We start from the raw sequence: 13,634 nt of genomic DNA, 5'->3' as shown, positions 1-13,634 counted from the left end.
ATTTTGTCAACTGCAAAGGTCACCCAATTGTGCATCACAATGACATAATCAGAAATGCAAGGCATTACTATTATTATAAACGTGAAGAAAAGGAGCCGATACTAAGTTCCAAAATTCGTCTTGAAAATCCCTCGCTCATAATTTTATTTACAAGGCATACTTAGAAACTGCTACTATTTTAGTCCTCGAAATCTGATAGTATTTTTCTCTTGAAGTAAGACTAGAACATGCCTTTCAGCTACCATTCTTTTTTAAACACTGATTGTACTATTAGGTACAATAAATTATTGCAATAACCTTTCACCCCGCTAGACCTAAGTTCAAATATAATGGATGTCAGACAGAAAATGAGTTTGTTATTTTAAGCTTAATCACATCAGACACCTAAATTCTCACAGGCAGTCCAGCTGAGGTGCTCTGCATTTGGCAGGCTGGTTTCCCTCATTTGGTCCCCCAAATTCCACGTACAAATCACAGCTAACGAACTCCATCCCTGATTTAGGAACACACGTCAGATGTGTAACCCTACCCGTGTGAGTGCCCCACCAAAACCAAGGGGGTTTTGCAGGCATGTAAATGTATATGTCTGCTGAAATCTTGGCAGAACATTTAGTGCTGGTGGTCAGGAAAGGGTTATAGGAACCAGAGCACAACAAAACTTTCTGCAGAACGAAGCAACTTGCCTGCTAATGCAACATTTTGAAAATGCACTGGTTTTTTAAAGGGCAAATTAGGAGTTCTGGGGCTCTCAGAACTAGCAAACACAGAAAATCAATTAAACTAACATGTGAAGCTTAAATATATCACATTGTAAACTCATATTTTATGCCTCCACTTTAAGTGCACTTAGATGATCTCCTGGAGGAATTCAAAAAGTGTTATCTTATTTTGTGCCCAAAACCAGAAAAAGAGCTCCACTGGGCTTGCCAGGCTGTTAAAATTAAAATAGCTGTTTGAGCACAGCATAATATATGAGACGTTTAAGGCATTTTCCCCTAGAATTTTGGTTTATCTTCTTTAGTTAATTTTCTGAGATAAAATCCAGTTATAAATAACCTGGAGGCACTCTCAGTCTGCTGCTTGTGGGATGGCAAATCTTTAATAGCCAGAAATTCTGCCTCTTAGAGATCTCTTGAGGGAATAATAGTACTTTGAAAATTATCCAAAGGAAAATAAGCAAAAAGCATTATAAAAATTATAAAAACCTGTAATTATGCAGGAAGTTATACTATATTTATAAGCTAATAATGAACTATCACCCACAGGCTTTTTTTCCTCTTTTTAAATACAAACATAAAAATATTCATTGACTATATTCAATTGAAACTCCTGATTTTCACCAGAATTGATTATATAAGTACATACTAAAAAAATTTCTGCAGGATAAGCCCCTACAGACATGTGCCAGACCAATAAAAAGAAATAAAACCTGGCAATTAAAACAGATGTGGCTGAAGAATTGAAGCAGAACTGCCCAGAACTTTTAATTTTCAGTACTCTAGAATCAAGGAAAGAGTTATACCCTGACAGCATGTAAAACAATTGAAATATGAAATTAATACTTTCTCTAAACCAAAGACTACAATAACAATATCCTGGCTGTCATCCACTGACTATGTCTATAATTACCACAGTGCCTACGACTAGAAAGTAGGAGGCAATTCAAAACAAAAATTGAGTCTGTCAGACCAGACGCTGTAAGATTTATTCTTGTCAAAGATCTGTAAGCCACAAATCATAATTGAAGTTCAAGCAGTTAAAAAAAAAAAATAAAATAAAAAGTTTGTGGGATATAAGAGCAGTCTTTCTTTTTTTCTTTTTTTTTTTTTTTAAGGTCTAAAACTGCTACAGAAATCTGCAAGTCAATCACCTTGTCAACATTAGCAAGGAAAACAGTTGAAAGCCATTCTGACAGGCAAGGTAGAAAGGAACATGAATTTGTAACATAATAGAAGGTAACTGGTAGAGATTTAGAAAAGAAAAAAAAAAAAACAAAAACTGCCTAACTATTCTCCTTGACTTTTCTGAGGTTACTGAGAAGGTTGAGGATTGCAGTGCAAATGGCATAATTTATTTGGATTTTTAGAGTGCTGGCAATGAAATTTAATGTATGAAAGGTAAGAGCTACGAGGACGGACAAACGACCTAAATTTGAGTATTAAGAGAGAAAAGAAAAAGAAAAGAGGGTGGTTTGAAAGAGGGAATTACGCACACCAACAAAGCCAAAATCTTACATTTTTCAGGTAATGTCAATTTCTCTTGCTGCTTTTACCTAAAGACAAATTATTAGACAAGTGAAAAATAAAAAACCTTAAATTAGAGATTATAAAAAAAAAACATTTTCTCACAGGGTGAATAATAGAAGTCTAGAAATACCAGCTAAGCAGATTTGTTGTCAGCACACCAAACGACAAACCCCAAAATTTACTGTGTACCTCACATTTTGAAAATGGTACAAACCCTAATGATTCTGGTTCTGGCTGTCTTCCCCCATCCTGCTCAATTTAAAATGACAAAAAGGAGTTGTTTGGGTTTTTTCTAATGCAATTGCACTTTCTCTAGCTTAAAATAAAATGTAATGAAGCAATACTTTATCTTTGATGGACAGTTTTAGAGATACCTTAAAAACTCGACTGAAGACATCAGGTCTGACAGTTTCCAGTGCCACAGGAGGCTGAGATTTCAGAATATGGATGTGCATTTACTTTTCATTGATATTAAGCTTGAATTTATTAACTCAATTCTGTGCTATGGAACTCAAGGAGTTGGAAAATCTCTTGTTCATACTTTCTCCCTAGGATTTCCAAAATTTCAGTGTAAGCTGTCTGTAGGTCTATTTTGTGCACAGAGCAGCGTGGTGAGCCTTTAAGCAAAAGTTCAGACACTCTCCCAAATATTCATTAGCTATTGCTCACACAAAATTCAGATGAAGCATTTCCACTCCATTTTTCAATTATTCACAATCTGCAACATTAGCTAAAATTGGTCCTGGGAAATCCATTGCCAGCAATGTGTGTATTTGTGCATGTGCATGACAGAGACACGTTTTTATGCTGATCTCTCCAAGATCACCCTGCAAACATTACCACCTCTCCCTTGGACAATAAAACAAACATCTGCTTATTCAATGAAAATATATAAAATTCTGAATTACCAAAAATCAGCCCAACTTTGAATGATTCAATCAACAGGGGGAGAAGTTTCTGTGAACGACGGACTGTGCTTTGGAGATATGAAATCTGGGCTGCCTATCTCTCAGTTCTCCTTTACCTCCTTAACAACTTTAGATGCATAAATAAAATCTAGGACATTCCATTTATATTTTTAACTTCAAACCAAGCATGAGAGAAAGCATTTTGCTGAATGTCAAACTCACGCAAATATTATGCATTAAAAATGTAGTTGCAAGACCATTTTTGAGGTTTCAGTTCCATTAATCACGTTGCCTCTAGTGGGGATGGCTGGATTTCACTCTAAATAGTTTGTGTCAGTGCAGCATCATCTACAGCTGCCACTTTCCACTTTTTTTCCCCTTTCCTCACCATTACTGGAAAAAAGGGTATCTGTTCACACTACCCAGGATGAAAGCTGACTGGAAAGACTTGCAGAAAGATCTGCAACCAGGCAACAAAATGGCAGATTAAATTAAAAGTAGATGAATGATGCACATGAGGAAAAAACCCAAAAGTAATGTCACATGTCTGTACCAAAGTTAGAATGCAAGAGCAAGATCTTGGGGATGTGTCACAGCGATATGAGAACATCAGCTCAGAATTCATTGAAATTAAAAATGAAATAGGAAGCTGAGATTTATTAAGAAAGAAGTAGAGAAGAAAATAAAAGACACAATTTTGCCACTGTATAAATTGAAGATTGTCTGCAGCAGTGTGAGAACTTCTGGTACCCTCATCTTAAAAAACGGCCAGAGCAGTAGAAAGCTAAAGAAGGGCTAAAGAAATTATTATTGCTATGGAATAACTTCTGCACACAATTAACTTCTGCATCCTCCTCCTCACAGGGGCAGCTGAGCAGGGATGTACTCGTGCCATCAGAACTGTGAGCAGCTTGGAGAGGGGGAATAGGGACAGACAGCCTTGCTCAGCACAGGAGCTGGATGCAGATTCCAAGCTCAAAACAAGTCAAAGAAGTCACTGAATTTTTCATGCAATATGAAGTTAAGCTGTTAAATCCCTCCCACGGGACACTGTGGATGCTACAAGTTTACAAGGCAAAAATTAACTGAGTAATGTTAAATATTAGAGGCTGGGAGATACAGGGTTTTTTGGAAAAATTCTTTATTGTTTGTTGTCTCTTTCTATGGCTTCTGCTCTCCCTGTTTGTTAGAGTAAGTGCACTCAGATGGTTCGAAATTTGATCTGTCCTTGTATGGGCATTTCTTGTGAAAAACTGCCAGACATGAAACGCTTCACCACAGGAAAAGGAGAGGGATTGGATTGAAAGGTGGGTGAGAACCAAAAAATTCTGAATGAATGTGAAGAATGGCTCAAACAGGTTCTTTTCTCCTGAAGATTTATAAATAAGCATGGCTGTCTACATTTCATCAATAACATATACCAAAAAAAGCTAGATCAGCCTTTTGATTTGTAGTCTCCTCCTTTTCTTTTTCACCAAGTTCTGGGCTAACAAAGTTCGATTTAAAAAATAAATCCCTCCAGGGATGGCACCTGCAACAAAAAGCACAGGGTTTCCCTATGACAGACCCTTCCTATAGGAAAATGATGAAGCAAAATCCCATTTTTCTTCATACCCCCAAGAATTGTCTGCTTCAACCACAGTGTCCCATACTCAAATGATGGTTTCAGGCCCCTGGGGCACAGACCCTGTCCTTCATTACTCTTTCGGAATAAATGTAGGTTTAATGCCTTAACTACAAATGAATCAAATGTAACATTTAATACAATAATCATCCTGAGGAAGAAATGGAGATTGTGAACTGATGGCAACATTAACCTGGGGGATCACTTCCATCTTGCCTTTTTTATATATTTTTTTACAGCTCTGCACACAGATCATTGCAAATGAAATCCTTTTCAGATCTTTTTTTCTCTTTTCTTTTAGCAAATGTGGGTTCACCTGATGCAGGGGTCAATGAAGCAACATTCCTTGCTCAAAATGTACTCTCTTGATTGACAAATCAATTACAGTTAGCATTTTAGCAAAATAAATAAATAAATAAATAAATAAATAAATAAATTCAGATAATCTATGCTATTCCTCCTCAGTGGAAATTCCTTTACTTCAATCCAGCTATCCTGGGGGTGACCTCTTGTCCCTTCTTTTTAAACAGAACTACACCATTGCCACCAGCTTCCAGGGCAGGATACAGAGCCAAGACTCTCTCTCACATTAAAAAACACTATGGACATGTATTTAACAGGGGAGACCCCAGTTTAACAACAAGCACCTACTTGGAAAAGCAGACAAACACAAAAACCCATCCCAGAAATACATTTCTTTGGGGATTTTGGTTTTGTTGTTGATCTTCCCATTCTCCTCAGTTAAAATCACCTTAGAGTGGATATATCCCAGCCCTCTTTTTTTATTTCTAATTCCTCTTGTCATTCTTTAAAGAAAAAATCTTTCAGAAAAAAAAAAAATAAGAGAATTCTTCCCTTCTTGAAAGGATTAAAAACCTGTGTTTGAACTGACTTTCAAAAAAGAGGGGCTTTAGTTATCCTCTGATACCAGGTCTGGTTGAACAGTATTCAATACCATCCAGCACCATATTTTTCTGAAGATTGTGTCTTGGTTTACTGCCAATGTCCTTGATCAGAGCACAGAAGCATTTACTTAAGAAAATAACATTAAATGGCAGCCCATGGCAACAATAACAGCTCCATCGCTGGAATACACTCGCAGAGGATGCATGGGTGGCTCGATGGCCCTGAACACTTAAGTACATTTTTTTCCTTTCAATTCCCTCTGGTACATTAATTTTTATTGATAGCTTATAGCTATGGCAAGTGGTCTTGGTTTTACTAACTTGCAGGACTGAGGAATATCACTCATGTGGAAAAAAAAATCCCAACATAACAACAAGCTACTTGGCCACCAGGCTGTGTGTTTGTACTTTTCAACCACAAGCCTTTATTAAATTGGAAACCAATGGCTCTTCCCTTCCCTATTTTATCTGCTCACACATTAATTTCTTTTAAAGATTAAAAAATATCCATAATTTCTCTAATTTCACAGAATTATTTGCTGATTTGAACTGCAGACCTAGGTACAAAGTGCAGTGGATTTGGGAAATGCACATTTTCTCTTTTCTCTCTCTATTCTTAGCAGGCTGGCTGAATCCTAAGAAAAATTATGCAAGACATAATGTTACATGGAAATGTAAACTTCACCAAGTTGCAGGGAGAAAGTCAGCAAGCACCACTTCATTACAAGGAAATTTGACACTGCCAAATGTTGTTTCCTTTTCCCTGCCTGTATCTTTGCTTGTATCACACAGAGGCATCTGTGTCCAGTTTTGTCTTAAAAACATGATCTACTAAAATGAAGTAAAAAAAAACCCCAAATTCTTGGTTTGTTTAAATCTGTGAGAAAAAGACCAGGAAAAAAGGTTATGGAATCCAAGTGCAGAGAGTTCTCAGTGACCATGGTCTGTAATCAAGCGTTTCTAGAGCCCATGCTGGAGGTTGTCCCCTGAATCCTGATGTTAATGGATCATCCTGAGCTTTGTTTGTTTGTTTTTTCCCACTGAAATCTTAAGGGGACTTCATGTCAATCCAGAGTGAATCCAATTTCTGCTATTTCTACACATGTGACATAAAAATGACCTTGCATTGTTAGACAGCAGCACAGCTGCACATCAGCAGCCCGAAATCTGGAACATGTGGAAATTGCTGAGTCAAGACTTTAAAAGTAACACACACATTAGTAATGCTAATGATACTTGAAAATAAGTGCATTTAATAACTGATAAAAATATCAGTGCATTAGAACTCTCCCATTACAAACCCCAGAGCTCTTAGAAAACGAGTGTTCTTTCACTGAACATGAAAGTAGCTCTGTCCTCGTGTATGGTTTATCTTTCAGTGCTCACTGGAACATCACCACATCCTCTGATTAAAGCTGCACAGGCACGAAGGAAAAGAGCAGAACACAAAACAGCCACAGAATCACAGAATCATTAAGGCTGGAAAAGACCTCCAAGGGTGATCAAGTCCAACCTTTGACCTAATGCTGTACTGCAAAGTGCCACAACTACTCTTTTTTTTTAATATTTTCAGTCATCCCATGGCTCCAAGTGCCCTGGAATGTGTATTTGACAGCTGTAGAGACTGACTTCCCAAGCTGTGGTCTCAGCACTTTTCACCTTTTTCACCCCATTATACAACGAAATACCACTGGTCATGATCTAAAAGACGGAAAGATAATATTAAGGTGGAAAATGGGGCTCATCTTCACCCCTAAAAAACAGTGGAAGTTTGGATCAGACTGCTAATGATTAGACAAATAAAAAGTATTTCACAGGCACCTTCTTTTCCAATTTAACAATGACTACAGTGTTACATTGTTAATTACCTGAACTATTCTCTATTTTAGGGCACCTGTGGTGGGTAGAACTGCAAAAGAGTTTCATATCTGCACACTCTGGGCACACGGCTCCGGTGTGGGATCACACCAGGTCCAACAGCAGGACATTTGCCAAGGTAAAGGCTTTTTAGAAAATGAGAGATAGAAGCTCTTTTAATTTGTTAATGCATGTAATTTTTTATACTCCCACCTTTGTTTTGCCTTTTTTTCCACATTTGAATACTCAGAAAGGATCTAATGAAACCTGACTAATCAGCATTTTCAGAGATGAATCCGATCTGCAGGAGCTCTTTGGGAAAAATGATTGAGGCACATGGGTTTTCTAGTTCTGATGAGGAATTTGCAATCAAAAAATTATGTTTACATAAAGAAACTTAAATATTATCAACAGCATTTAGTGCTGCAGAATTTGCACTAATGATAAAAATTAAGTACTGGTGAATCACATTTTAAAATTTTAACACTTGAAACAACAACAACAATTTTCCCTTTTAAACACACGAGCTGTGACTTCCTGATGAAGGTCCCAGAGGTATTTTCTTCTTCTCTGGAAGGCATATTTCCCTCTAATTAACTGGGGCGAGGGACTGAGGCAAAGTGAAAGGATGAAGCAGAACCTGACTCCTCTCTGTAGCTCTGGCTGTTCTTTACAAACTGCAGAGAGAAATTTCCCCTGCGAAGGTGCTTTGCTGGGGTTTGGGCACCTCTTCACAAAGTGGGGGCCCAGCCCTCGGCTCAGTGAAGTGTGAGCAGCACGGGCTCTGTGCAGGATGCCTCTACACTGGCCAGACCCACTTGTTTTGGGATGACAGAAAGGCTCAGAATGATGGTCCCGAGAAAGGGCTCAGGCTCCCTTTTACTGCTTGCATTGAAACCAAATATTGACTGGGACTGTTTTTAATATGCTTCCTAAACTAATGTTTGGTTTCCCTTCTTCTCTTTCAAGGATTCCCAGTAGCTGAATTTTAGCAGCAGCTCATCAGCTCTGAAAACATTCCAGTCTCTATGTGACATTTCATATTCATGCGAAAGGAGAAATACATTTTAACTGAACTGAGAAACATCTTTTATAAGGGTGTGAGATAAAGAGGGAAGAGAGAGATTGTTCTACAATCATATAAAAGATCTTGGCAAATGATTCTGCTGTACTGAGATTGAATAAGGGACACAGAAGATATTTTGTCATTTGTTCCCTAGGTTTTTGACTGGCTACAGGAGTGAGGGAAACATTATCATAAACATCTCTGAATTTCTAGAGGAAATTTTATTGTCCGCCAGATTCACAAATTGAAATCAATCTGCATTTTACCACTACCAGTTTTGCCAAAGTTTCAGCAAAGTAGACACAAAAAAATATGGTAGCCTTTCAGGTTACTTCTGAATAAATTCATATCATTTGTCTTGAAACAAAAGTTTTTTTTCTTTTTTTTTTTTTTATCTGACTGCAACATATAATTTCAGTCAGCTAACACTAAATTAGACACCCACTCAGATTTATTATGATAAGAACATTCAGTAAGCTAATTTCAACATGATGACTCCTATAAATTCTTATAATTTATTATTTAGTACTTTGGTTTTTAATCATTAAGTACGTGAAGACTTTGTAGGTCAAACCTGTATTAATGAAGACAGTAATCTATTTTTCAAACTCTCTGCTCCTCACCCACCTTTCAAATTGTAAATTAACAGAAATATCTTTAAACATATGTAGAAGAACAAAGGGAAAAATTGGGAGTATTTGCAGCACCATTTAACTAACCATTTCTGAGACCGTGTCTATTAAATCCACTTCCTCACGATTTTTTGCAATTCTTACCAAAGGGAATGCTGAAATCAAACAAAACAAAAGATAGTCCTTAAATGAGCAATTTTAATAATCAGAACAGCAAAAATGAATGGAAATTATGCAAAGATAAGCACTAAAGTTTTCATTAGATTGTTACATTAGCACAAATGGGGTCATTTAGAAGAACTTTCTCTTGCTGGCCACAGGTTTCTGAAACTTAAATATTAACCATATGAATTTTTTAATAGGCAAGTAAAGATATCAGAGGGGAGCTTCTCTTTCACTCAGCCCATGCTCAGCTGTCTGATGGCTCCTCTGTCTGGGAGGGACTGGAGGGACCTCTGGCTATTTGAAATTCCCATTCTGATTTTACAGATGCTGGTCCTCAGCACATATTGACCTTTTACTTATTATGCTACATCTGTTTGTTTTTACATCTAATGTTTCATTGTCCTCCATTCTCTGGTGCTTTCATTCCCCGTGGGACATTTAATCCTTGCAACAACACTGGACATTCTTTTCAGAAATGCATCAGGACTCTGAAAATCTGAATATATCACCCACAGTACAGCACATTAAACTACTCAAGAATGCTGTAAATCAGTTGAAATGTATTTTTAGGAAGAGCTCCTATAACTATTTCAGATCTCACACACATGCATTTATCTTCCGTTTGCTGTTGCAAACTTAGTGACTCATTTGTTACTGGGAATAATAGTTGTGTCATTTCTCCATGCAATTAATAAAGCTTTGTGCCATGGGTACCTAGTAAATGAAATTCACAACAGGAAACAAAGCCCTGAAAGCAAACTGCATTGCTAGAGCTGCACCAGGTTACAATGATTCACTGGTCCTTGCCCCTTTTAACCTTCCAGCACAGGAACAAGTATTTCTGCCAAATATTTAATATTGTGCATGCATGAATAAACAACATTACAAATAACTTTATTCAGACTGTAGGCAGGGTCCTTCACTGTCAAAAGTATCTTTAGGTTTGGTGGAAATCACGTGAAGAAGAGTGTCACCTTCAGTCTGATGTATGGAAAAGAACATGGAGGAATCCCAAAACAGGACAAAGGATTTAAGAAATGGAATCCTTCAGGCACTGACTGATTTAGAATAGAATAAACCACTGGTGATGACCATACTCTAACCAGAACTAGAGCAACAGACATCTCCTTGGTCCTCCAGTATTTCCACAATACAACTACAGAAGGGCAGAGGTTTGTGAACCAGGCTGACTTCACCACACATCTCAGTGTGAGTGGGCTCCAGGGACCCCACTACCCCACTGCCTCCCCAAAGAGCCAATCCAGGAATCACCACAGACATGGAACACAGGAAACTCCATGGCCTGAAGGTCTTCAGATCTCACTAAAGCAAGTGACAGAGAAGTCCACCAGCAGGAACAGATTAACTTTGGACATTACCACATTAGTAGGGGAAGGGCACTATGCGTGAGTGGACGGCATTTCAAAGCCTCTCACCCCCAGAACTGATGTGTGGGGCCAAGTGGAGTCACCAGAGCCCTCTGGGCCATGGTGAGAAATGGGAGAATAAGCCAGACATGTTTCTTCATACTGCCCTGCACTGGAAGATCCAGGTTTTGCCTGAATCCTTCCTAAGGTAATGCACGATGTGCCCCTGAGCTCATCCATATTACACCACATCCGATCAAAATCTACCAACAAGGTATTGAAAAACCCAAAAACTAGGCTTTTCAAAATTTGGACACTAATACCTTACATTTGGTGTGCCCCCCTCCTTCTTTTACATCTAACAGCATAACTAACTTACCCTTCATTTACAAATCTTTAGCAAGAATTTTACCAACAAAATGGTGGAGATGACTAAACTGATGGCACTGGACCTCAGTGTGGTTACTCAAATCAGCCTCTATTTTTTGAGGCTTGTGGGAAGCCTTTGCCTCCTCTTTGTCATAGGTTTCCAGTGTAAGCATTTATGACCCAAGGAGAGAAAACAATTCCAGTCAACAACGTTCATCTGCATCCCTGCCTGGAGAAATCACTTCTAGGGAGCTCCATCACAAAGGCCACTTCATTCTTGGCTTCTGCAACTGGAAGGATTCTTGCCATAAGATTTTTAATGATTCTCCAATACTCCAAAATGCAGGTTTTGAGATGATGGAGGCCAACTTCTTTTGTTTTTGCTGAGAATAAAACTGCTCACAGGGCGGCTGGTTTTGGGCTGCAGACCCTTCCTGCTGTGGTCTAGGCCAAAACCAACAAATCTTTTTACCAAGGCCACTGCACAGCTGTGAAATGATAAACTTTCAGGCATTGCGGATTTGGGTCATATTTGACCTAATGATCTAGAAGTGAAAGTCTCCTTAATCCCATTACTAACGCTCTGACTCATCCGGCTCCTGATTCTAAAAATGTCTGCTAAATTCCTTAAAAAGTTATGTTTTAATCTGAGGCTATTAATTACATTTAAAATTATGACTCCCCCATGATTTATAACCTCGCAGAAAATACTGCATTTTCATATGTGGTTTTGCAATTTTCACTTCTATATACCTATCATTTTCCATTGTTTATTTTCCTTGATTGATGGCAGGGCTTTGGAGGTTTCCCATTATGAGCCTTATAATTATCACTGGTAATAGAGAAGCTCTTCCTATTATATTCAGTGAGACTGCCCAAATTATTCATTGTAGACCATTGGTACAGGACTACAAGGAAATAAGAATTTATTTCCAGTCTCAGGCATATGCTAGATAAGAGGATGTATTTATTTCTCCATGTTTCAAAAGGATTAAGGTTTGAAAAAATAAATATCACTTAGCTTGTCAGCATGCAGAACATTATGGTGCTGAGTTTAAAGTCCCTTTCCTGGGTTAAGTACGACAAATCTAAAATCAGGAGGGGGGAAATCTCAACTATATCCTTACTCAGCTAAATAAATGAATACTATAAATTTTAGCTGTTAAGCAGGTTTACAGAACAGACTGCACAAAACTGTATCTTGGCTTTAACAGTATAATGTGCTTATTTAGAGAAATGCTACAAAATTCCAGAAGTCCTTGACCCTTGGCTATACCAAGAGCTCACTGAATACATCATCTGGGTTTTGCTTAATTACACATAATTAGGAAATGCAATTATGCTTTCAGTGTTACTCTGCCATTAGGAAGGAGTGTAGTGGACAGCAATAACATCAACAGGATACAGGTCTTGAAATGAAAAGAAATTACAGTCAACCTACACAAACAGACAAAACATAGGAAGACTACTAAACCTTAACATAAAAAAAAAAAAAAAGCATTTTGCTCTTGGCAATAGAAAAATACATGTTTTGGAGGCATTTTTCCCAGTCTTTTTGTTCAGAGCATCATTTAATGATATGCTCATTTGCATCAACAATCTGAGTGTCACCATTTTTTTCCTCAAGTACTTTGATATGCTAACTTTCTAACATATTTATGACCTTTTATCATTATTTCATATGCTAAACTTCATCCAGGCCACAGATTAGAGAATGTCTTCTCTAAGAATTTAAACATTTTCTTTGTCTGCCCCTCCCTATGCAAGTGGTGCTCAGGCACCACGATTAGGAATGCTGTCTGCAATAAACTCATTCCCAAAGCAAAATTTACATGGCTTGGTAACGTGGGAAGGCAGCTATTTCACGCCTTGATGACTGCCCACCAAAGAAAAGGGAGAGTAGATGAATGCAAGTTGACAAAACAGATATAAGGAAAAGAGATCTGATCATTTACTACATCACACTTTTGCTGCTTTTGTTTATCATGCTTTAACTGCCCGCTATAGCAACCAGCTGTAATAAAATACACTCCATTAGAGAGATGTGTTACTTGTAATGTTTGTTCAGTGCTGAGGAATATTTCACCAAAGTATAAATTAATAATATGGCATTTAGTCTTTCACTGGGCTTTGCCCTCCAAAACTTCATGGAAAGACAAGGGTGAGGTCAGCTGCACTCAGCCCAAGGGGTGGTGGTGGTCCCACAGTGAGGCAGAGAGCTTTCCTCTCAGACTCTGCTCCCAATCTGCCAGGGAATCCTTTCCTGACACTTTATGAGAGCTTTCCAAATCAAGCTCCATCTTGCAGGTCAAACACAGGCAAAAGTGACTCTCCCAAATGCAGCCTGCAGCCCCTGGGAGGGGACAGAAACCCATGGCCCAGAGGATGTCAGGAGCCACTGGGGGTCCCTGGGGTCAGCCCCTGAGTACCAGCAGGATGTGAGAACTCAGAGCCACTGTGCCATCCTTCTGCCACCCAAACCCATCCCAGACCAG

The 13,634-nt window shown here is 38.3% G+C and overlaps 1 protein-coding gene across 2 annotated transcripts in view; it reads right to left on the bottom strand.

Moving 5' to 3' along the window:
- Positions 1–13,634, bottom strand: part of WWOX (WW domain containing oxidoreductase) — a 477,226-nt gene that overhangs the window by 172,594 nt on the left and 290,998 nt on the right. The gene's annotated exons all lie outside the window — the stretch shown is intronic.

The sequence above is a fragment of the Poecile atricapillus genome, chromosome 10 (assembly GCF_030490865.1).
Source record: "Poecile atricapillus isolate bPoeAtr1 chromosome 10, bPoeAtr1.hap1, whole genome shotgun sequence".
In the NCBI taxonomy this organism is placed as follows: domain Eukaryota; kingdom Metazoa; phylum Chordata; class Aves; order Passeriformes; family Paridae; genus Poecile; species Poecile atricapillus.
This window is presented reverse-complemented; position numbering and strand designations above follow the sequence as displayed.